This window comes from Thalassophryne amazonica, chromosome 2, assembly GCF_902500255.1.
Source record: "Thalassophryne amazonica chromosome 2, fThaAma1.1, whole genome shotgun sequence".
In the NCBI taxonomy this organism is placed as follows: Eukaryota; Metazoa; Chordata; class Actinopteri; order Batrachoidiformes; family Batrachoididae; genus Thalassophryne; species Thalassophryne amazonica.
Genome location: NC_047104.1, coordinates 60282116 through 60306861, shown reverse-complemented (window position 1 = coordinate 60306861; position 24746 = coordinate 60282116). Strand labels below are relative to the sequence as shown.

The 24746-nt window shown below is 42.5% G+C and overlaps 1 protein-coding gene across 1 annotated transcript in view; it reads right to left on the bottom strand.

Annotated features, from left to right (window-relative positions):
* cd276 (CD276 molecule) overlaps positions 1-24746 on the bottom strand; it is a 340196-nt gene that overhangs the window by 266100 nt on the left and 49350 nt on the right. The gene's annotated exons all lie outside the window — the stretch shown is intronic.

Below are 24746 nucleotides of genomic sequence, written 5' to 3'. Positions count from 1 at the left end.
TGTATAAATTCATTTATTAGAGGTAGCTTGGAAGAACTGAAATTTTGCTATTTTCTGCTATATAACGCTATGCAAACTAAAGGTTAATGGTGCCCCAATCCATCCTTAACAACATATCAAAAGTCCTGATAACCTCCTGGCGCTCACTTAGAAATTCATGATGGCCTCCACAGGTGATTTTAAAACTTTGCAAATTAAAGACCACCCTAACCCTGAGGCTGACTGGTGCCAGAGCTTATCACTGAGCTCCACAGTGCAAAGTAAATGAAAGTTGAGCTGGGTGAACTGGGATAATACAGATGACCTGTTTTCAGTTTATTTACTTCATTTAAATAGCGCCAAATCACAACAAAGTTGCTTCAAGGCGCTTCACACAAATAAGGTCTAACCTTACCAACCCCTAGAGCAAGCACAAAGGCAACAGTGGTAAGGAAAAACTCCCTCTGATGATGAGAAGAAGAAACCTCAAACAGACCAGACTCAAAGGGGTGACCCTTTGCTTGGGCCATGCTATCGACACAATAGCCAATACAGGAAATTTTGGGAGATTTTGGGAGTCCATGCTGGTGCACAAGATGGGAGGCCTGCAGAAGAAAAACATCCACTCCCTTCTCTGTCGTTTCCAAGGACACATACAACATGACGAGCAATCACACCCAGAGCTACATATTGGTAGCCCAACTGCCATCACGCTACCTGCTCTGCAGGTGATATACACAGACAAGGGGACCAAAAAGTGTACGAGGTCTGTTAGAAAAGTATCCGACCTTATTATTTTTTTCAAAAACCATATGGATTTGAATCACGTGTGATTGCGTCAGCCAAGCTTGAACCCTCGTGTGCATGTGTGACTTTTTCATGCCTGTCGGTTGCTTCATTCGCCTGTGAGCAGGCTTTGAGTGAGGTGTGGTCTACCCCTCTCGTCTATTTTTTATTGCGAATAAATGTCTGAATGATTTGGATCTTTGCTGCATCAATTTTTTTCCAGAAACTGTAAGAGACCTCCAGGTGGACACCGTTCGAAAAATTAATATGGCTTTCAGGGATGATTTTATGGGGATTAAACAGATTAAGGAGTGTTACTGCCCCTTTAAGGATGGCCAACAACATGTGGACATCAGCACTTTTTCTGACACATTCCACCATTACAGGAGTTTTTTTTTCATGGAAAAAGAAGCCGAGGGACGCGCCACGGAGCCGTTCATTACACGGGACAAAACCACCTCGTTGTTGGTCTCACAGGACGGCTTAAAGGTGGATTTCAGACGGATTCCGGTTGCTTTCCAGTCGTGTGAATATCCAATTGTGATTGTGCATGAGCTGGACATGCCAGAACATGTCCTGTGAGGCTTCATCACAGCGTTTCTTTTCGCCATGCAGCTCTGCCGCGACGCACGGAATTCCTCCGCCTTTGTTCCTCTTTCCATGACAAAAACTCCTGTAACAGTGAAATGTGCCGTTCATTTCTAAACGGGACGCTGTCTTGATCCGGTATGTCCTCTGACTAGCACAGGAATTGTGAAAAGACGTGGACATCAGCACTTTTTCGGCACATTAAGACAGACGTGCGGAGGAGTTCGGCGCGTCGTGGTGCAGCCGGTCGGCGCAAAGAAACGCCGTGATGAAGCCTCACAGGACTTGTTGGGGCTTGTCCAGCTCAAGGTAAATTTCTCGGATATTCACACGACAGAAAAGCAACCAGAATCCGTCTGAAAGCCACCTGAAAGCCGTCCTGAGAGACCAACACCGAGGTGGTTTTGTGCCGCGTCAAGAGCGGCACGGTGGCGCGTCCCTCGGCTTCTTTTTCCATGAAAACAAAAAAACTCCTGTAACGGTGGAATGTGCTGGAAAAAGTGCTGATGTCCACGTCTTTTCACAATTCCTGTGCTAGTCAGAGGACATACCGGATCAAGACAGCGTCCAGTTTAGAAATGAACGGCACATTTCACTGTTACAGGAGATTTTGTCATGGAAAGAGGAACAGAGGCGGAGGAATTCTGCGCGTCACGGCGGAGCTGCATGGCGAAAAGAAACGCCGTGATAAAGCCTCACAGGACATGTTCTGGCATGTCCAGCTCATGCACAATCACAATCGGATATTCACACAACTGGAAAGCAACCGGAATCCGTCTGAAATCCACCTTTAAGCTGTCCTGTAAGACCAACAGCGAGGTGGTTTTGTCCCGCGTAATGAACGGCTCCGTGGCGCGTCCCTCGGCTTCTTTTTCCATGAAAAAAAAAAACCTCCTGTAATGGTGGAATGTGCCGGAAAAAGTGCTGATGTCCACATCTTCTGCCTTTTTGTGAAAGTCAGACGAGGTCCCGGATCAACAAAGCTTTCATGTTGGAAATGATCTGGTTGTTTGTGCGGAGTGTCAGCCTGTCCTGCGCTCTCAGCAGTTGTGGGCCGTCCTTAAAGGGGCAGTAACACTCCTTAATCTCTTTAATCCCCATAAAATCGTCCCTGAAAGCCATATTAATTTTTCGAACGGTGTCCACCTGGAGGTTTCTCACAGTTTCTGGAAAAAAATTGATGCAGCAAAGATCCAAATCGTTCAGACATTTATTCGCAATAAAAAATAGACGAGAGGGGTGGACCACACCTCACTCAAAGCCTGCTCACAGGCGAATGAAGCAACCGACAGGCATGAAAAAACTCACGCATGCGCACGAGGGTTCAAGCTTGGGTGACGCAATCACACGTGATTCAAATCCATATGGTTTTTGAAAAAAATAATAAGGTCGGATACTTTTCTAACAGCCCTCGTAAATGCCTTAATTTTGTTTGCTGTCATGATAAATCTGCAATCTTCCTTCTATCCGAGCTTTATGTCAAACTTGTGTTGTCCCCTTTATAGTAGTCTGAAATAGACAATAAGCAGGAATACTATTTACTAAATACTACTTGGCCCAAGTCTCATAGAAAAATAGAATATGCGCTGAATCACAACATTAATTCAGTGCGCTGTGTTCAAATGTGACACACTGCTACCTACTCAAATCTGAATATCTTTGAAAAAAAAAAAATCAGTGCAGCATTTTGAATGTGTGCTGCAACTGCTTCTAAAACATCCACTTTGTGCAGCATGCAGGTGCACAAAGACTGGGTAAGACGGGATGAAGGCAAGAGGAAAAAAAAGAAGAGGAACCTTGAAGTAAGCGTTAGGACTCCGTTTGTGTTCCTATAGGTTTTGCCTCCTGGCGATGGCTTGGTGCACTGAAAACTCTGCAATGTAAGCAACAACAGCTGTACAGCTTTAGATAAATCATAAAATAAATCTGAGAAAAAATATAGCGAGGAGAATAAATGCAGCAAAACTCTTGAGTTTGTGGTTTTTTTTTTGACAGAATAAAAAAGTGAATCTGCTGCTTTCCAAATGTTTCTACTCAAACGCTTTACTTCAGAAGTGTGCATGTGTGCAAGCACCTGTCTGCATGGTTTGTCTGCACTAGGCTAAGAGCAAAGAGAGCACTGCATAATCATCTTGGATTAGTATCCATCTCAGACGGTCCATAGTACATTCACAGTATCCTCAAGAGTCAGCATTCTCCATTGATCCTTCTCTGCTCTTGTGTCACACTGATATACTCATCAACATCACAGGGGAGAAAGAAGCCAGCCGTGTCCCTGGAGCAATGCTCTCCAGTTTATGCTCTGCATCTCTAATTGCTATAATCACAGTGCCATTTTAACCTCCTCACCTCTTCTGGAGTCGTGTCTACTACAAAGCCAATGTCAGTGTTGGATCACTTTGCTGGGAAGTAGATCTGAAAGCTGCAGAGGTGCAATAATTGCTCATCCTGTTAACAACAAACACGTCTTTCATCTGGGAAGGTTCATATATGGATGGCATGTCAAGTCAAAGCAGATATATTTTCAATCACATTCAACCAACGCCAGAGAGGCACGTTCTCCACACTATACTTAGCCATCCTCTGTATCTGTAGGAACAGTGCCACCTACTGCCTATCCTCATAAATGCAGAACAGTGACAAAATAAAATAAAATGGATGGGTGGGGCCATTTGAAGAGAGGTGCTGATTTTAAGAATACATATTTGTACTGGTCATGAAATGTGCCACAGAAACTTCAGGAGGCTTGAAATGCGTATCACTATTAAATAAAATGTCAAATGAGCTGACAATTCTAAATAAACCTTTATTTCTTGTGCCACATGCCCTCAGAAATTAAATCATAAACATGGATAAATTAGTTTGATTTCACCTGCTGCTGATAAATGCTCAGAAACATGAATGTCTCATAAAACTGGACTTTGATGATATCATGTATGGTAATGCCCCCTTGAGAGCCTGTATTAAAATGAATGGGGAAAAACTGATTTTTTTTTTTACAGCACAAAATCAGTGGGGGTTTTTTGTGGACACCGATGGTAAATACATTAAAATTGTTAAAATGCGTGTTTCACAAAGAAGGACAAAAATGACTAGTGCTGCTTATTTGATGGACATATTTTCCAAAGATAATAATTTGAGGTAGAAAGTGAGAGGTTTTTTTTATTGCATCTTGGACAAACAGCAGAAGTGAAGATCAGCACAGCATGAGAATGGTCTTCAAAATATGGATCTAACCACAGATTTTATTCTTTACATTCATGTGGTCAAGCAAACCAAAGGCGTTTCCTCTTCTTGAAAGCGTGGAATCAACCGTGTTTGTGGTTTGTGCCTCAGCATTGTGTCACGCTATGGTAAGCTAAGCTAAGATGCTACATACAGAACACCGGCCAGTCTCACCGAGGAAGCCGCTTCTGTGATCACAGAGTCAGACAGAAAGGCAGCAACGAGTGACTGCTATTAACAGGACAGCCGGGACGTGGACCAGCTCCCAGCCCTTTGAGTTATTGGCTAAGCTGAGCTAAACCAATGGCTAAGCTAAGTGCTACAGGGAGTGAAAGTTGACTGAGGATCATTGTTTTTCTGTGGACAAAAGACAGGGCCACACAGTGGAACAATAATTCTACGTGGCTCTGTGTGTGAATGCAACAGGAGTGAAATCAGAGACACCACTTTCACAGTATGTAATCATTATTATTCAGTCTTACTGGGAAGTATGCGTTGCAGCCCTTACCAAAAAGTAGTACATGCAAGTATGATTCAAGTATACTTCCAGTTTACTTTTTATATACTTATCAGTACTATTTTTTGGTAAGGGAGGGGTGGTGGCCAAGTGGTTAATGCGCTTGGTTTCAATGCAGAAGGTTCCGGGTTCAAATCCCACCCCTGCCACATTTCTCCATGTACTGTGGAGTTGCGTCAGGAAGGGCATCCGGCGTAAAATCTGTGCCAATTCAACATGCAGATCCACCTTGGATTTGCTGTGGTGACCCCAAGTGCAAACAAGGGAGCAGCCGAAGGGACTTACTTACTGAGAAGTATGCAAAGATTTTGTTTTTTTGTTGTTGTTTTACTGGGTATACACATCTGCACATATGTTGATCGCAAACTAAAAGAATTTGATTTGAAAGCCATATTACATTTGAATACAAAAAAACCCAGATTGACTGTCTGTCCTGGAGTAAATCATGAAGTGGACACAGGTGCAGTGACCTTCAGGGAGTTAATACTCAGCACCTGAGGTTACATCACTTTTATGGCTAAAAATAGCTCTGAATCTGTGCGCATTTATCTGTATGGCTAATTTTATTTTCTATCAGCTACATCAGGAAGTAATGATTCATAATCTGGTATATCATTTTTTTTTAAAAGACAGTGTTGATTGGAGTGAGATATGCCCTTTAAAGTACCAGAATTTCTAATAAAATTTCAAATCATGAACTTCTGATTACAGTGGAGTACAGCAGAGAAGGATATTCTTTCACCAACACATCAAATCTAGGCTTACATCTCAGATGAACCTTCAGGCAATTTATACCTAAGCTTTCAGGTCTTTTTAAGAAAATCCACCTCGATACCACTTCATCATGAAGCTGTATAACTGGTGATACAAAATGCAAAGCTTGGACTGTGCACAATTTCTCCAATCACTGCCACATAAGCCTATAACTTCTTCTTGTGTCTTGGTGGCTTTCCTCACTCTTCTCCTTCTTTGACAGTCACTCAGTTTTTGAGAACTATCTACTCCACACAGATTTCACATACAGTGCCATACTGTTTGAATTGCTTCGTAACGGTTGTAAATAAAGTCCAAGACATATTCAGTGGCTGTTTTACCATCAGAGAGCCTCGTCCCCAACAACCACAAAAGACCAAGCTGTCAGTGATGTTAAAGGGGGCAATACATGGTATTAAGAACAGGGTATGTAAACGTTTGATCAGGTTCATTTGGGTAGTTTCTGTTGTCATTATGATTTAAAAAGAGTAAACACAGTTGTTTGACAATAAATGGCTTCACCCAACCACTAACCAGGAGTGAAAAAAGTGTTTGTGTTCTCTGAAAAATGGCCAAAAAAAAAAAAAAAAAAATCTGCCAGGGTATGTAAACTTTTGAGCACAACTGTACATACATGGATATATGCAACGAAAATATCTTCTGCATTTAACCCATCCTCATTACAGTTAGACACAATGCAATTACTAGGAGCAGTGGGCAGCCACAGTCCTGCACCTGGGGACCAACTCCAGATGTAGAGACACAGCCTTGATCAGGGACAGAGAAAGGAGCAGACCCCAATGAGCATATTTTCTGATAGCGGGAGGAAACAGGAGTACCTTAAGGAAACCCACACAGAGATGGGGAGAACACGGAAATTCCACATAGAAAGTAACTGGGCATGGGCGGAATCACACCCCAGACCTTCCTATGATGCAAGTGTGATAATGACAGAGCCACCGTGCTGACCAATCTTTGCAGGGCTATGGTAGGATTTCAAATCTAATGAATACATTACACAACTTTCATTGTTATGTTACTCAGTGCCTCAGATTTTTATGCTAAATGCATATTGTGAATTGAATTTGTTTGTTTGCTTTGTTTTCCCCACACTGAGAACCACCAGGCCTGAAAACAATTCTCCAGGAAGCACTGAATTATACACTAACAAGACATGTTATGAATGTTATATTCCATTTCTACTAATAAATGCCTCTAAAGCCTGCAAACCATAGCTTTAATTTTCTTAAGCATTCAGCATGTTAACTTTAAAATTTGTATCAAACCTTATGATACCAAAACTTTAGATCCCAAGATATTTTACTCTTCAATTGCTCAAGTGGCTACTCTGGCAGGAGAGAACCTAGCCAGTAAATATGAGCTTTAAAGCATAGCTATATAGGATTGTGGCCTGAAGCAAACCAAAGAACAACCCCAATACCAACCAAGTGCCGTTGCTGCAGACTGATCATTTATCTGACTCCCATGGAGAAAATTGGAGGGTGGTTTCATTTTCCCCCTTTACTGTTGGTCCAAAAGCTCTTCTTGTGGTGTGGAGGGTTTTAGCATTATACCCACATCCACTCAAGAGGACTACAGGGTGAGCAGACAATCCAGAAGAATCATCAGAGCAAAGTGTGGCGGTATTGTGATGTCATCAACAGGGACAACAGAACTATTTTCTTGAGTGTGTAATATTTGCTGTCTCTTAAGGTGGTCCAACCTTTACGGTAATGAATAAGTCACTGGCTTTTTTTTTTGTTTGTTTGTTTTTTTTAAGAGTGGAGGGTCAGTCACATCCCTCTCTGAAGCATGCACACTGAAGACTGAGGGAAGTGAAAGCAATTAAATCACTCCCTGAGCAGTCTGGGATGACTCACACCACTGAGTTCATGAAGGGGGGGGGGGGGGGGGGGGGCATAAGAGACAAGGAGGAAGAGAAAGAAGGAGAGGCCAGCACTGAGCTCACACTCAAAGATTATATCTGGAAACAAAACAAGGAAGAGACAGTGTTTCAGCCTCACACATAATCTGTCAATACGGACCAAAGTCATGTCAGAGAGAGAGCGAGAGATAGAGAGAGAGAGAGGAACAGAGAGAGAGAGAGAGAGAGAGAGAGAGAGAGAGAGAGAGAGAGAGAGAGAGAGAGAGAGAGAGAGAGAGAGATGGCTCCCCTTTGTCATTGCTTCTTTATCCACTAACTGACCTCTACATCAAAGGTCCTGGGAGGGCATGGGCAGGTTAGACACTGGCTCACACTCAAGGCGAAAGCACAGCATTCTGTGCAGCATTAACACAAGGGCACCGTACAGGAGACGAGGACCAGCATGGCCGACTGACGTCACGGAAACCGCACATCTCATGTCCTCTTCATCAGAGCTGAAAAAACAGGGGCCAAAAGGAACTACGCCCATTTTTGATCTGGCGGTGTTTACAAAGCACAGCATACTCTGCATGGCGCCTGACTGATCATCGCACTCCAGGTCTGGTCTCTACATGAAAAACATGCACACTCCAATGAGACAAGTGCACGTAGTAGACGGTAAACACAACACGTCTTTAGTGAAGGAGCTGGACGACGCTTTGAAGCCACGCACTCGGTGCGTTCTCAAAGGTAAGTGGGAATTTCACTTCTGCTGCTTCTTCTCGATTAAAAGATGCTCAGAAGCTACAGAGGGCAGGTTGTGCCACATCAAGCCGTGGGAATTTACACACTGCACTTTGTGTTTATGAGCCTCAGCTCTGTCTGAGTGCCTGTGAGACAGAGACGAGTATTTTCACAGCCGACATGAAATAAACTCATTACAGCCTTCCTGAATACTGGCAACAGGCCCTGCTTAGCAGCAAGGAACATGGCTGACGAGGAAAGACTGCAGGGAATCTTCACACTGCTCTCAACAAGACTAGCCAGCATCCTGCCACTATTAACACCTTCTTTCAGGGTGCTTTCTATAGGTTTGCAAGAGATGGGTGCAAAAGGGTTTCTTGGCGATAATGGCGTACACACAAAGCTAGACTGGGTTCACCTTAAAGTCACACTGAAATAATGGTTTGTGATGTGACGTTTTTCAAAGTGAAATGAGATTTTGCGCAGATTTTTTTATATTTATTTATTTTCCGCAGGCAGGTGCCTCAGCACTGAGGACTAGAGTGGCTGGAAAAGGCAAAGAGGACAATTATGAGCCGCCTGATTGTGACAGATAGATGGTTACTTTTGAAAAGGTGGCAATTGATCAGTTGTCTTCTTGGATGGTTGCCAACCAGGACCCAGGGCAGTTCCGTGGCATGGAGAACGTTGCAGCGTGCGGCACTAGGGCTTGCTCCCAGACTTGACTTTGATTTGATGACTGAAAGCAGGTGGTTCAGTTCCAGGGATTTGTTTCTGGCTCTCGGTCGTTTGACAGTACACATCATCTTCATTGTTTCAGTCCACCCAGCTCTAAATAGGCACTAGACTTGGCTGCAGAAGAAACCTGTGATGGACTGGTGTCCCTACATACTATGGTATCTGGGGATGAGCACTGGCCTGGTTGACCTGTAAGGGACTTATGGTGTAATTCTTTTGATTCCCTTGAATAATTTGTAGTTGCCATGACTTCATAAGTATAGAATGTGACACCACATTATTTAACAACAGCCTCATATTAGCACATCTAACCACACCTCTGTCACCACAGCGTTTTGAGAAGAAAAAAATGTCACTTCCCGACACTACAACCACAATCGTGGCAAAATCTAAACAATGACTTTGTCAAACAGCAGTGATATTTACCTCTGACAGAGTTCAATGCTGAACTCTGACTGCTGTGTACTGCAACTCAGCTGATCACATGAGGACCGGCCAGCGTCTGTGCATGCACAGCATGATTTGAAATTAATGAGCTGGCCGAGCAGGCTGATGTCACTTCCACCACGTAAATTGTAGTTTATATGACAGGCAGAAAGAGTGGAAATTAAATAAAACAAATAAGGGTAAAGGCGTGAACTCATTCATGTGTGATCGCGTTGGTCATACGCTTTGCTGTGGACATATGGCGCATGTCAGCTTAAAAAAAGCTGGACCTGACCGTGCACACAAGGTGTTACATTAAAAAACAGACATCAGACAGATGCAGGACAAAAAAATAATAATACATACAACAATAACTACAAACATAAAATAAAAATCACAGAACAAAGGAACAGAGAGTGAGCCTTTTTTTGCTGTGAGCTGACAAGATCCACAGACAAAGTTGGGCATGTCCCTGCGATGTGCAGATCTCGCATAACTTCACCGTAAGGCGCGGACACCAGCATACTGTCCTCATGTGGAAATAAATTAAAACACATATTGCCTGTCAGCTGACCACCACATCAGCACACCGCAACGCTGGACGCCACCACGACGCATGTGTAACCTAGGGATTTCCTCACATTGTAATAATTAAAACATATCACATTTGCAATGCGGTCACCAGAGGATAACTGCGCGCTGGACACACCATGCCGTCTGATGTGTTCATGACATGTGAGCCAGCTCATCATGAGACAAGAGCCTGGCTGATGTCTTAATGAGACGAGCACATCAGGTAATTCATGTAAAACATAAAAGGGAGAATAGTAATCCACGTCATTTTATTACTTCCTGGTGTACGTCTAGGTGGAGGCTAAGTCTGCTCTTTATAACAGGAATTAAGTATAATAAATTGTGGTGGGTTGTTTTTTTTTTTTTGCTTCGCTGCTGTGGGCACGACTTTCCACGTGCTCGCACTATGTTTGTGCGCGCTAACATGAGTGTGCACGAAACCGTCACTACGGTATCATGCACACCTGTCCGAACGTGTGTCCCTCCCGAGAGCAGGTGGAATGTTTCACGGTTCCCCATTTCGTTTTTTGTTCACAGATTTTCAGCCGGTGTCTGCTTCTTTCGCCCAACGTCGTGTTATGTGTGAAGGGGCCCTTAACACCTTCCATAACCCAAATAAAAAATGTGGGATGGTATAGAAAATGTAAATACAAAACCTCCTGCAGTTTTGTCTGGGCAGCTTTATTTCATTTGTTAATATACATCCATTCATGCATTTAATGCCAGCAAAACATTCACAAAAAAATTGGGATGCTAAACCATTTACCACTTTGCAATGTTGCTGTTCCTTTTCACACCACTAAAAGGCCAGTCCAGTACTTTCTCCTTCCACAACGTTTCCTTTGTAATATGGCAGAATGTGGTTTGTATTGTCTTGTTGGAAAAAAAAACAAAAACAAAAAAAACAAAAACAACAAAAAAAAACGCATGGACATCCCTGAAAAATATGTCATCTTGGATGCAAATTGATGCAAAAATAATTGATCATTGTCCAAATGTCAATTAGCATGGCTGTACTTGTTCACGTTATCTTTCAGTATAATTTATTTACTTACAGACTTTGTAATGGCAAAGCAGTTACAATCTCTGGATTTGATAAGTCGAGTCTTGGCGCATGTGCTGGTGCTGCACTTCGCCACATCCATGACACCACAGAACCGCTTTGCGTCTTGGAATGGAACCACCCAGGCAGACCACCAGTCCATCCTCACATCTCCAAAATAACCATCTATATTCTGCAGCCACATGAAATGTGGGCATCCCTTTGAGGCCCTCAAAACTCAGGCACCTGCATTTCGTCTCCTTGTGATGCCATCAGTGTGAATGATTTCAAGGTCTCTGGGACAAATGTAGCAGGAATTCATGGATTAATTTTTTTTTTTTTTTTTTTTTATGAAGTCCTTTCAATTGTATCTCAGACCACCATGAGAATGGATTCCTTCATGTCATGTCTTGATGCAGGGCAATCACAAACCCTGACCCTTAGATTCCTCATTCAGCTTCTTAAGTGCTGCAATCAAGGTATCAATCCATTCCACAAAGATCTCAGCATCATCTGCAAAGTCATGGCCAAATTTTCCTCACCAACAAAGGAACCCAAGTCACTGGTATACACAACCTTACCCAGCCCATAGTAGTCCATGAAAGCATTGAACATAATAGACAGAACACAACCCTGATGAACACCAGTTTTCACTGGGAAAAACTCAAGTGTCTCTGCTTCCATTCCGTACTCACAATATTTGAGTATAGGCTGATGATATCCAATAATTTCTTAAGGAACCCATTAATTCTGAGTCAGTCCATTTATCACTATGTGTCTGCACAAAAATGAAACGGGTTCTACGCAAAGCCAAGCTCTTTTTTAGTAACTGCATGAACAATCAAACCAACAAACATCCTTGGTAACAAAAGACTTTTCAAGCTCGGGTACAACTTAGGTAATTCAACAAGAACACTCTATATGATAATATAAGAATAAACCAAATATCTATGAGGGTTATTTGCAAGAGAAACTGCACTTTTAGATGACAAGCACCTAAAAAAAGAGGCTATTATGAAAGAATAACCCAAAAATGGGCCTTCATAACAGCAGTGTAATCACTCAGGTGTAATGACAATGATAACAGCATATTCCATTTTGATGTGGCAGTTCTATGGCTCTGATATCGTGCGTGCTGACTCTCTGAGGTACTTAAATGAAACAATTTCTGTTACAGGCTATACCTTTTATCCACAGCGACACAGGCATGCACAAAATTATGAATTAAAAGAAAAAGATGTGGCTGTATCGTATAGATACCAAGGCTCGTCCCATCCTGTCTATGGCTGATGCTGAGACCCTGATCCATGCGTTTATCTCTTCTAGATTGGAATACTGCAATGTTCTATTTTCTGGTTTACCGCAGTCCAGCATTAGGGGTCTCCAATTGGTTCAAAATGCTGCTGCCAGACTTTTGACATGAAGCAGAAAGTTCGACCACATTACACCCATTTTGGCATCCCTTCACTGGCTTCCTGTCCCAGTGAGATCAGATTTTAAGGTTCTGCTACTAGTCTATAAAATTGTTCACAGACTGGCACCTCCTTACCTAGCTGACCTAATTAAACCTTACGTACTGGCCCGGGCTTTGCGTTCTCAGGGTGCAGGACTACTTTGTGTCCGTAGGGTGAATAAGAAGTCTGCAGGTCACAGAGCTTTCTCTTATCGTGCTCCTGTTCTGTGGAATGATCTCCCTGCGTCAATAAAACAGTCAGTTTCTGTGGAGACTTTCAAGTCCAGACTTAAGATGCACTTATTTTCCCTTTCGTATGGGGAGCATACTGGTATAGTTTTGTTTTACGCTTTTTACTCTTAATTCATTTTATTAGTAAACGGAGTGGGCCCCAGCCTGAGCTTTACCTAAATTCTGGGTCTTTTAGTGAAGCTTAGGGCTAGTGGCCGGCGATCACCTTAGTATTTCTTGTTTTTCTTATTGATTAATGCTGGCATATTATACAGTATTTCTTGTCTTTCTGATGCCTGATTCTGTTTTTTCTCTCTGTTTAAGGTGCAGCTCCATCCAGAGATGGGAGTTGTGTTTGTGCTGCCCTCTTGTCCTGTGCACCAACAGCATTCACTGTATATTCGTTTTGTGAATTGTTCTGTAATTTGTGTCGGTATGGCCCAAGCAGAGGGTCACGCATGCTAACTTCCACTCTTGACAAATATGTGTGAATATAACATGTTTTTTTTTATATATTATGTAAAAGCTAGCAAGAAATAAACACTTCTAAAAATGAAAATGCTATTTTTGGAACCTGATAACACCTATGGATTGATTTACAAGACATTTTGCTGAGGTTAACATGCACACTAACTTCTGCTACCTCAAAGCAAACTCAAAGCTCATGTATGTGCACATACAAGACTTCCTGCAGACACCTTTAAAACATAAATAAAATATTGTTTATGACTGATTGACTTTATTCTGCAACATCAATATAAACATACAGAGGTGAATGTGTCAATGATACATGGATAACACAAAGTAATGTAAGTAATAAATGCTTATTTCCATTGTGGTCCTTGTGACATTATCACGTGACAAAAAAGATTGATTAACATGTACAAATTGTACATAAGGCAATAGGATCTTCATAATTAATGTAAATTTTATATATATATATATATATATATATATATATATATATATACACACATATATATACACACACACACACACACACATACATACATACACACACACACACACACACACACACACACACACACACACACACACACACACACACACACACACACACTTTGCACTGGGATACCAATTAAACAATTGCAATTTATAAAGAAAACAATGCTCATACAACCAAGGGTATTTTAGCATTGTGTTACATTTAACGCTATACTGCATTATCGTTATATTTATTATTACTGTTGATATCATCATTTCAGCACAAGATAATATGGAATCATCAAATTAGGCAGTGGTTACTGGAGAGCTCGTAGAAAATGCATTTTGGATAGGGACTTCACAGAGGTGCAGAAACAGACGGCTAAAGGCCAAGGAACTCATTGATATTCCACACCTGTATGACTCTTGACAGCTCCACAGCATCACGCTGTCTGAGGAACTGAGAAGGTGCTCTGACACTACAATGGAGACAGTGTTATAGAACTGCTCAGGAGCAGAAAGGTTCCCATCAACATGACCAAAAGAAGCCACACACATGTACACAACAACGTGCTACTGCCCAGGTTCTTTAGATCTGCATGTGTGCAAGCAGTCACAACTGAATTGTTGAACAGGGATGTACAAACACTTCCCCATTTCACCAAGGCTGGTGTGCAAACAGATATTTTAACTTGTGATTCAAAGCAATCCGTAAGGGGTTATACTGTGCAAAAAGTGATTTTTATATACCCTATACAGTTAAAAAAATTTGGTTTTTATGTTAAACTTCCTCAAAGTCCCACAAATTTATGATTGACAACATATAAAATCCTGTGCTATAAGCAATCACACGCTCTGAAATTGCTTGAGACATCCAGTACAGTGCGTAAACAAACCTTTACAATTCAAAGGTTAGGTCAAGTGTGGGAGCATGCTCTGATTGCATGTGCTATGACATTAACCATACCACAGAACCATAGTGGGTCCTGGAGTGCAACCACCCAAGTTGTCTGCTTGATTCAGTAAATCCCTGCTTCTTGAAATGCAGTCGTCTATTTGCCAAAGCCAGGTGAAAGGTGGGCATCCGCTTGGCCTTTTCCAGTTGCTGTGGTCTTCAACACTGAGGCAACTAAATGCGAGATCACGCCCAGAGAAGTGCATCACACAGACAAAATGTGGTAGCTGACTTTCTCTCATTACATAAGGATGACACCCATCTCTCAGACTGAAAGAGAGATTGTTTGTAATGCTGAGAAAATGCCATCTCCACCCCTCCAGAGGATGTCCTCTGGAGGGGTGGAGAATAATCCTGTTGTGTCTGATGATTTGCAGACATTCATGCTGGTTATACGGTCACAAATTGAGCTTTAAAAAGCAGTTTTAATTGGAATGCGTTAGCGGAGCTGGTAAAATGGATATTTGCGACCGTATAACAGCACGGACGTCTGCAAATCATCAGACACAAGGGGGTTATTTCCATTCTAATCCAATTCCATCATTTGTGCGGTTTATTTTTCTGTAGGTAATTCGGTTGGCGGGGCTTACCGTGAGGCAGCGTCGCTCCAACAGCGGTCAGGGCGCGGAGTAACCCATCAAATGTGAAAAACCATCAAATACATCAAATGTGAAACGGTAATTCTGCGTCAAAATCCACATCAATACTTTCGTATGGTAGCTTAAATTCACCCATTTCGGCAGCGGCGTCAGAACACGACTTTCTTTTGCTCTTAGTGCCATTATGACATCTGTGTAGCAGCACATGCAGCGTGCTCTGTTGAATTGTGTGTCTTGTCCCATAAATCGACAGTTCCGCATCCCGACAATACTGCGCATGTGTGGAGTAATACATCCAAATGTGAAACGGTCAAATATTTTGCCATCATTACCCCGATAATATACGGTCTGAAATCTCACACGATTAACCAATCAGATTTGCAGAAAAAAATGTAACTAGATTAGAATATTGCATATTCCTGGACTATATGCATCAAAGATTCTGCAAAAGTCATGAAAACCTTCTAAATATCAAATAACTTAAGATAAAAGAACTACAGTAAATATGCATGACTACTCTTTACCCCTTTTGCCTTTACAAGTAATTTTGGGTGAATTATTCAATGGTTACAAGCCGATATAAGATGATCAATTCATTATTCATTGATTATTATTGTTACATGTTTGTTGTTTTAGTGGAATCTGGCTTTGGGATGTAATCCTAAAAAGTATTCAGGTGCTTTCTCAAGTTGAAAAGCTCTGCTACTTTCTTTAACGTACTACTTTTCTCAGAGCAAAGTTCCAGTGACTACAGGGAAAATTCTGCTGACAGCTGCGAAAGCCCGCAAACTAGGATCCTTTTGGAGGCATTTCCCGGTTAAATGGAGGGTTCCCAGGATGCAACATTACAACACATCAGAGTCTGCAAAATTGGTGCAGAGCTGCTGAAAATTACTTGCACCATTTCAGCTTCTTTTTGGAAATTTTAAATATGGTCTTTAACTCACATACAACATGGTCAGAGTCTGCAAAATTGGTGCAGAGCTGCTGAAAATTACTTGCACCATTTCAGCTTCTTTTTGGAAATTTTAAATATGGTCTTTAACTCACATACAACATGGTCAGACCATCTGTGAGAGACGGAAACAGATATAACACCTGAATTTTTGAAGACAGACTGGGTGTGGCAAGTAGTCGCTCCTTTAATTTGTTAGAGATCTCAAACTGATGATGCTTAAGTTGCATCACCTTGAGAGTATTTTTGACTACAAACTCAAGACTTGTCAAAAATGCCAGAAATCGATTTTATAACTGTTAATTGCAGGGGTAGGAATGAGGCAGCTGGCCACCCTTAATGAGCACTTTTCCTCATGTAAATCTACTGTTGTTCAAGTCAAATTTTGAGTCAGTAATGTACTTTTTACTTTAACTCAGTCATATGGGGTGTGCAGCCAGTACATTCTGAGTGCCGGTCCCAAGCCCGGATAAATGAGGAGGGTAGAAGGAGGCAGGGCGTTAACCTTAAAGTTTGTCAAATGTCTGCCACATGGGGGTGCGCAGCCACTACGCTCTGACTGCCAGCCCCAAGCCCAGATAAATGAGTAGGGCTGCATCAGGACGAGCATCCGGCGTAAAACAAGCCAACCCAACCATGCAGACTAAAAATCAAATTTAAATACCAGATTGGTTGAGGCCCAGTTTAACAATGACCACCACTGGTGCTGTTGCCCAACAGGGTTCCAGCAGATATTGGGCTACTGCTGGGCAAAGAAGAGAAGGTGTCCACAGACAGCGGGAGAAGAAGAAAACTAGAAGGGTGGAAGTGAGAGCTTGGACTTTGAATGTTGGCAGTATGACTGGCAAAGGGAGAGAACTGGCTGATATGATGGAGAGGAGAAAGGAAGACATATTGTGTGTGTAAGAGACCAAGTGGAAGGGAAGCAAGAGCAGGAGCATAGGCAGTGGATTCAAGTTGTATCATGGTGAGGACAGGAAGAGCCATGGTATTGGAATCATTTTAAAGGAAGTGTACGAGGTCTATTAGAAAAGTATCCGACCTTATTATTTTTTTCAAAAACCATATGGATTTGAATCACGTGTGATTACATCAGACATGCTTGAACCCTCGTGGGCATGCAAGAGTGTTTTCACGCCTGTCGGTTACGTCATTCGCCTGTGGGCAGTCTTTGAGTGAGGAGTCGTCCACCCGCTCGTCGATTTTTTTCATTGTTTAGGAATGGCTCAGAGACTGTTGCTTTGTTTGATAAAAAATTTTTCAAAACTGTAAGGCACAACTGAGTGGACACCATTCAATAAATTCAGCTGGTTTTCGGTAAAAATTTTAACGGCTGATGAGAGATTTTGGTCTGGTAGTGTCGCTTTAAGGACGGTCCACGGCGCCTGACGGCGATCTGCGCTTCGAGGCGGCAGCGTCTCGCCGTTTCAAGTTGAAAACTTCCACATTTCAGGCTCTGTTGACGCAGTAAGTCGTCAGAGAACAGAGAACTTTCAGAAGAAGTCGGCATGAGGAGTTTATTCGGACATTCCATTGTTAACGGTCATTTTGTAATGAAAGAACGTGCGGGCAGAGTCGCATGTCGGGCTGGACCCGACCGCGGGGGGTCGCGGCAGGAAAAACACCTCCGTTGGAAATCTTAATGGGCAAGTTGGAACATGCCCAAGCTGTTAAACAATTTCTCAGTTGCTCACTTGTTGAAAGCCATTAAAAGCCGCCTGAATTCTACAAATGGTTTTCAACACGGAGGTGTTTTTCCTGTCGCGGCGCACACAGATTTGCAGAGTCGTCACGGAAACGACTCTGCGAATTTGCGCGTACGTCTTTCATTAAAAAAATGTCCTTAAACAGTGGAATGTCCGCATAAATTCCTCATGCCGGCCTCTTCTGAATCTTCTCTGTTCTCTCACGATGTCCTGGGTGAATTAAGCCTTAAATTAGGATGTTTTCAGCTCGAAACAGGCCGACGACAGCGCCTGGAAGCGCTGCAGGACGTCCCGCTCCGTGGGAAGTCCTTACACCGACAGAAACACCCCATAATCTCTCATCAGCCGTTAAACTTTTCACAGAAAACCAGCTTAATTTCTCGAATAGTGTCCACTCGGATATTCCTCACAGGTCCAGAAAAAATTTTGATAAAGCAACGCGCGCCGTCTCGAGCAGCGTGTGAAACAAAGGAATTCAGCCGAGAGGGCGGGACCACATCTCACTCAAGGCCTGCCCACAGGGAAATGACGTCACCAACACGCGTGAAAAAACTCACGCATGCGCACGAGGGTTCAAGCATGATTGGTGTAATCGCATGTCTTCAAATCCATATAGTTAAAAAAAATAATAAAAGGGTCGGTTTATTATCTAAGAGACCTCGTATGTTAAAAATGTGTTGGAGGTTAAGCGAGTGTCTGACAGGGTGATGAGTGTGAAGTTGGAAATTGAAGGGGTGATGATGAATATCATCAGTGCATATGCCCCAAAGGTAGGTTGTGAGATGAAGGAGAAGGAAGATTTCTGGAGTATGTTAGATGAGGTGGTGGAGAGTGTTCCCAAGCATGAAAGAGTGGTGATAGGAGCGGACTTCAATGGCCATGTTGGTGAAGGGAACAGAGGTGATGAGGAAGTAATGGGTAGATATGGTATCAAGGACAGGAATGTGGAACGATAGATGGTAGTTGATTTTGAAAAATTGATGGAAATGGCTTTAAGAAAAGGGAGGAGCACAGTGTGACCTATAAGAGTGGAGGAAGGTGCGCACAGGTGGAGTACATCCTTAGTAGGAAATGCAAGCTAAAAGAAATTGGACACTGTAACGTAGTGGCAGGAGAGAGTGTAGCTAGACAGCATAGGATGGTGGCTTGTAGGATGACTTTAGAGCTAAAGAAGAAGAGGACAGTGAGAGTTCAACAAAGGATCAGATAGTGGAAGCTGAAGGAGGAAGACTGTTGTGTGAAATTCAGTGAGGAGGTGAGAGAGGCACTGGATGGAGAGGAAGCAATTTTGGACAACTGGAAAAGTACTACAGATGTGGTGAGGGAGACAGCTAGGAAGGTGTGACATCTGAACAGTGGAAGGAAGACAAGGAGACTTTGTGGTGGAACAAAGATGTCCAGGAAAGCATAAGGAGAAAGGTTGGCAAAAACGTTCTGGGATAGTCAGAGCAGCAGCACCTGTATTTATACCCTGGCTTTTCTACTCTTCAGATGCCAGAAACTCAGTTTACATGCAAGGTACCTGCCCTCTGTTCAGTTTCCTTGGTTCCTTCGACTCCTAGCCTGGACTAACTGTTCTACTGTCTTTCCTCCAATCACCTGCCAACCGTCAGCTCCGTCGTGTCCGCCTGGGCCTGTCCAACCATTAATAGTTCCTCGTCACAAGCTCTCTGGCGCTCTCTACATTCTGGACTGCAATCCAGCTCTGAGCTCCTGTCGTGCCTCTGCTCTCCAGTGTTCGCTTCTACTACTACCATTGGACAGTTCATTTACAATAAATTGTTATTCCTTTTATCACAGTCTGTTCTTTGCAATTTGGGTCCTAATTCTCATGCTCTGGGTTTTCACCCGTAACAGGAGATGAAGAAAGTACACAGGACAGTAACCAGATTGTTTAATAAAATCTTGAAAAATGAGAGGATGCCTGAGGAGTGGAGACAAAGTGTGCTGGTTCCTATTTTTAAAAGCAAAGGTGATGTGCAGAACTGCAGTAACTACAGAGGCATAAAGTTGATCAGCCACAGCATGAAATTATGAGAAAGAGTAGTCAAAGCTCGGCTTAGAAAACAGGTGAAGATCTGTGAGCAGCAATATGGTTTCAGGCCAAGAAAGAGCACAACAGATGCAATGTTTGCTCTGAGAATACTATGGAGAAGTATAGAGAAGGCCAGAAGGAGTTACATTGTGTGTTTGTGGATTTAGAGAAAGCTTATGACAGGCTGCCAAGAGAGGAGTTGTGGTTTTATATGAGGATGTCTGGGGTGGTAGAGAAGTATATGAGTGTAGTGCAACACATGCACAAGGATAGTGTGACAGCGGTGAGATGCGTCATTCAACCGAGGATCAGCTCTGAGTCCTTTCTTGTTCACAATGGTGATGGACAGGTTGACTGAGATCAGACAGGAGTCTCCATGGACTATGTTTGCAAATGACATTGTGATCTGTATTGAGGGTAGAGAGCAGGTTGAGTCTAGCCTCGAAAGATGGAGATATGCTCTGGAAAGAGTTGGAATGAAAGTCAATAGGAGCAAGACTGAGTACATGTGTGCGAATAAGACGGAGCCCAGTGAAATAGTGTGGTTACAAGGAGTAGAGCTGGTGAAAGTAGATGAATTTAAATACTTGGGCTCAACTGTCCAAAGTAATGGAGAGTGTGGTAGAGAGGGTGGAGGAAGGTGGCAGGAGTGATTTGTGAATGAAGAATATTGGCAAGAGTGAATGGGAAAGTCTACAAGACAGTAGTGAGACCAGCTATCTTGTATGGCTTAGTACGGAGCCCACCTAGGGACATGGTGGTTAATTGTTTTTGGCCCAGATTATTCCATTCCCTTGCAATAAGATTTGAGTCTATATGTCCAGCCTGGCAACACACAGGTTCGGATAACCAGAACTTGATTAAGTTTTACTTTAACCTGCGCCTCACATACAATAATATACTGGAGGCTTTGTCTGTGAGACACAATGTGATTATGTGCATGAAGACTCTGACGCGTAGTGTAAAGAAAAACAGTCTGTTTCGGCGGAGATACGTATGATGCACTAGAACAGGGGTGGGCAACTTGTTCCAGAAAGTGCCAAGAGGGTGCAGGTTTTCTTTGCAGCCAGTGACAACACCAGGTGATTTCTCTGATTAATATCACTTTGAGCAGATGGAATCAGTTAATCAGTGAAATCACCTGGTGGAATCAGCGGCTGCAAAGAAAACTTGCACCCTCTTTGCCCTTTCTGGAACAAATTGCCCACCCCCGCACTAGAAGATACTGTGCACTTTATTTGGTGGGTGTCGTGCCAAAGCTGTTATATAAATAAACTATACTTCATACGGAGTCTTACAGCTGTGCAAGTTGTAGCAACTTACTCCCTCGTCTCACGGGATCCCATTCTCTCGTGAATGCTGTTGCTGTCTGCTGTGTGTGTGTGCGCGCATGCGTTCAGTCTCCCCCACCTGATTCCACTCACTGTGTGCTCTGATAGACATGAGCTTTAATATGATATTAGGTTATTGCAAGGGAACGCAAAAACTATTGCAAGGGAACGCAATAATCTGGGCCAAAAAAAAAAAATTAACCATCATGTCCCTAGGTGGGCTCCGTAGCTTAGAGACGGTGGCACTAACAAAAAGACAGGATGCAGAGCTAAAGATGTTGCGATTGTCTTTGGGACTGACAAGAATGGACAGGAGTAGGAATGAACATATCAGAGGGACAGCTCAAGTGGGATGGTTTGGAGACAAATTCAGAGAGGAGAAACTGAGATGGTTTAGGCATGTGCAGAGGAGGGACCCAGGGTATATAGGGAGAAGGATACTGCAGATAGAGCCAGCAGAGAGGAGGAGAAGGAGGCGGCCAAGAGGAGGTTTATGGATGTGGTGAGGAAGGACATGCAGGTGTTTGGTGTGACAGAGGAAGATACAGGGTTAGATGGAGACGACTGATCTGTGCTGTGGCGACCTCTAATTGGAGCAGCCACAAGAAGAAGAAGAAGAATGTACTTTATACTTAAGTACACTTGCCAGGAGGCGGAGAGCTGTGTGTGTGAGATCAAACAGAGAAAAACATGTTTTTGAATTATGTGACACACCAGAGAACAAGAAGCATCAAGCAACACCTTTTGGCTACAGCTGAGCAGTTTTTACTTCAAAATCTAAAAAAACAAACTGAACCCTTACGTGAGGGAGCACTTGTTGCACTGCTAAAGAATATCAATTTTAATATACACTGTGGTGCACCGTGTTAGAACATTCTGTGTGCACACAGGTAATCCCACTGAACCCAAAGTGAAATTAAAAGGAAATACCCATGCAAAAGATGAGAACAGATGTTGCATATCATGTTTTCTGCAGTTCTGAGTGTCAGCAAATCACCAGTGCAACAAAGTTTTCCCATTATCACAACGTGCATTCCTGATTTAATTATTCTGACAGAAGTACAAAGCACATACAGCAACACAGCCATGGACATGCCAGATACATCGCAATGAGGTGTGCATAAATGTCTTACCTTTACTTTTGCTGGAGTTGTAACAATTCACAGTGTCAGTCAAAACATGAACCCCACACTTGCACAACCGGAGGAAGCAGGTGGGTAGGGGTCAATAGTGCCCCAAGGTTTTAGAATTGAGAAGCACTGAATGACAGCCACATGGGTGAAAATATGTCTAAGCTCTTTAAAGAATGTATGGAAATAAATTCCTGATGGATCATTACAATACCTAGCTTTGGAAAAGTACCAAAAAGTCACACAGTGAGAAAAAAGATGCAAAGATCCATCGAAAACCATTTTATAATTGAATTGCAACCCCTGAATCACAGTAAAATCAAATTATGAGCCGCTGAGAGATTCCCATCCCTAACCACTTCATCACTGGTGATGCACCAGACAAAAGATGCACTATGCACAGTTTCTCCAATTGCAGCAGCAGGAGCCTGTTACTGCTTCTGAGTTGCCATGAGTGTCTTGGTGGCTTCCCTCAGCGATCTCCTTCTTGCACTGTCAACCAGTTTTTGAGAATTGACAACACCAGAGTTCTCCAAGCTCCCTCAACAGCAGTGGAAGATGGTCATCCTTGCTGAGCCTTTGGTACCACTGGAATGACTTTGTATCAAAAGAGAAATTACTAAGAGAGACTAGAATGAGAAGTATCACTTGCATTGTGAGGGAGTGTCAGCTATAACATTTTGGCCATGTGGCCTGCATGCATGATCCAGCATGCAAGGGCCTGAGTGTTGAGGACCCCAGTAGCTGGAGAAGGCCAAGGGGAGGCCTTCTGCAGCAGATAGGTGGTTATTTTAGAGATGTGGGAATGGACCAGTTGTCTGTCCGGGTGTTTGACATGCAGGACACAAGGTGGTTCTGTGGTGCTGTGGATGTAGCACAGCGCAGTGCCAGCACATACTCCCAGACTTGACTACACCAGACAGATTTACCATACTGTTTGTATTTCTCAATAATTGCTGAAAATGAAGTTCAAGACATATTCAATGACTTGGAATGTTCATGCATCTATCTCTGACTCGTTAAGAAAAATGGCTGTAAAAGTGATGACTCTTATTAAAACAACAATCATCATAGTTAGTTTGTCCAAGTATTTACAGCCTCCAAAAAAATGGCAATGCTCTGTATAAAATAGCTATAAGTCTTAAAATGTTAATGCAATATTTTTGTTAAAGCTGAAAGTCAACTGGCATCATAAACACATCTGGACTGTTTCAGTACATCGCGTTGGTTTGCACACTAAAATTTTCAAAAATTGTGTCATTGTCCAAATAATTTGTGCACCTGACTGTATGTTTCATTTGGGTGTCTCCATTCTGAAATCAGGAACAAAAGAAAAACCACTGAATGGGAAAATAACAGAGACAATCAGCTTTCCTGCAACATACAGCTGCACTTATTTGTAGCACCCACGCACAATCAACAAAACACATAAATTCTAATTAATAAGGGGGCTGCTACAATTTAAAGCACTCAATTACTTACAATGTAGATCGGGAATAATAAGTTGTACATATTAAATAGGTGTGTGTGTGTGAACAGAAATAACTAACGCTTTCATGTTAAATTCACCATAATTTTTCATTTCCACATAACAGTTTCATGTTTGACTTGCTCTAATATGGTCTGAAGTATGCAGTAGGCAAATTTTGGTCACAAGTTCTTCATGTAAAAATATCAGTTTATGTGTTGAAGAAGACAAATGCATAGCATTTATGTGCCCACAACATAGCAACCACAAGCAACCACACATTTCCTCCCTCATGTTGCCTCAGTTCAATAAAATCTGACACAGAGAACTGCAACCATGCAGCCACACGTGCAATAAAATTATGCAGACTGCTCATTATTCAACTTTAGTACAGATATCTGCACAAAAGAAGCCATTCAGTCAACAAACATTTTTTAAATGCATTGTCTAAGAATCAACATTTTAATGTGAGTTCACACAAAAGAAGCAAGCAACAAAAAAAATGGAGGGGAAATTGCAGAGGCAATATTGACACTGTAAAGTAAATAGATGTAACACTAACACACTGCAGTGACAGAAGGCTCGAGCTGAGCATGATGGAAAGATGGAGACACATATTCCTTTACAATGCTGCCCCCCAATGTTGGTGAATGCAACTGTGCCTCAACACATTTTCATTCTGGACATTTTGCACCACCCAAAT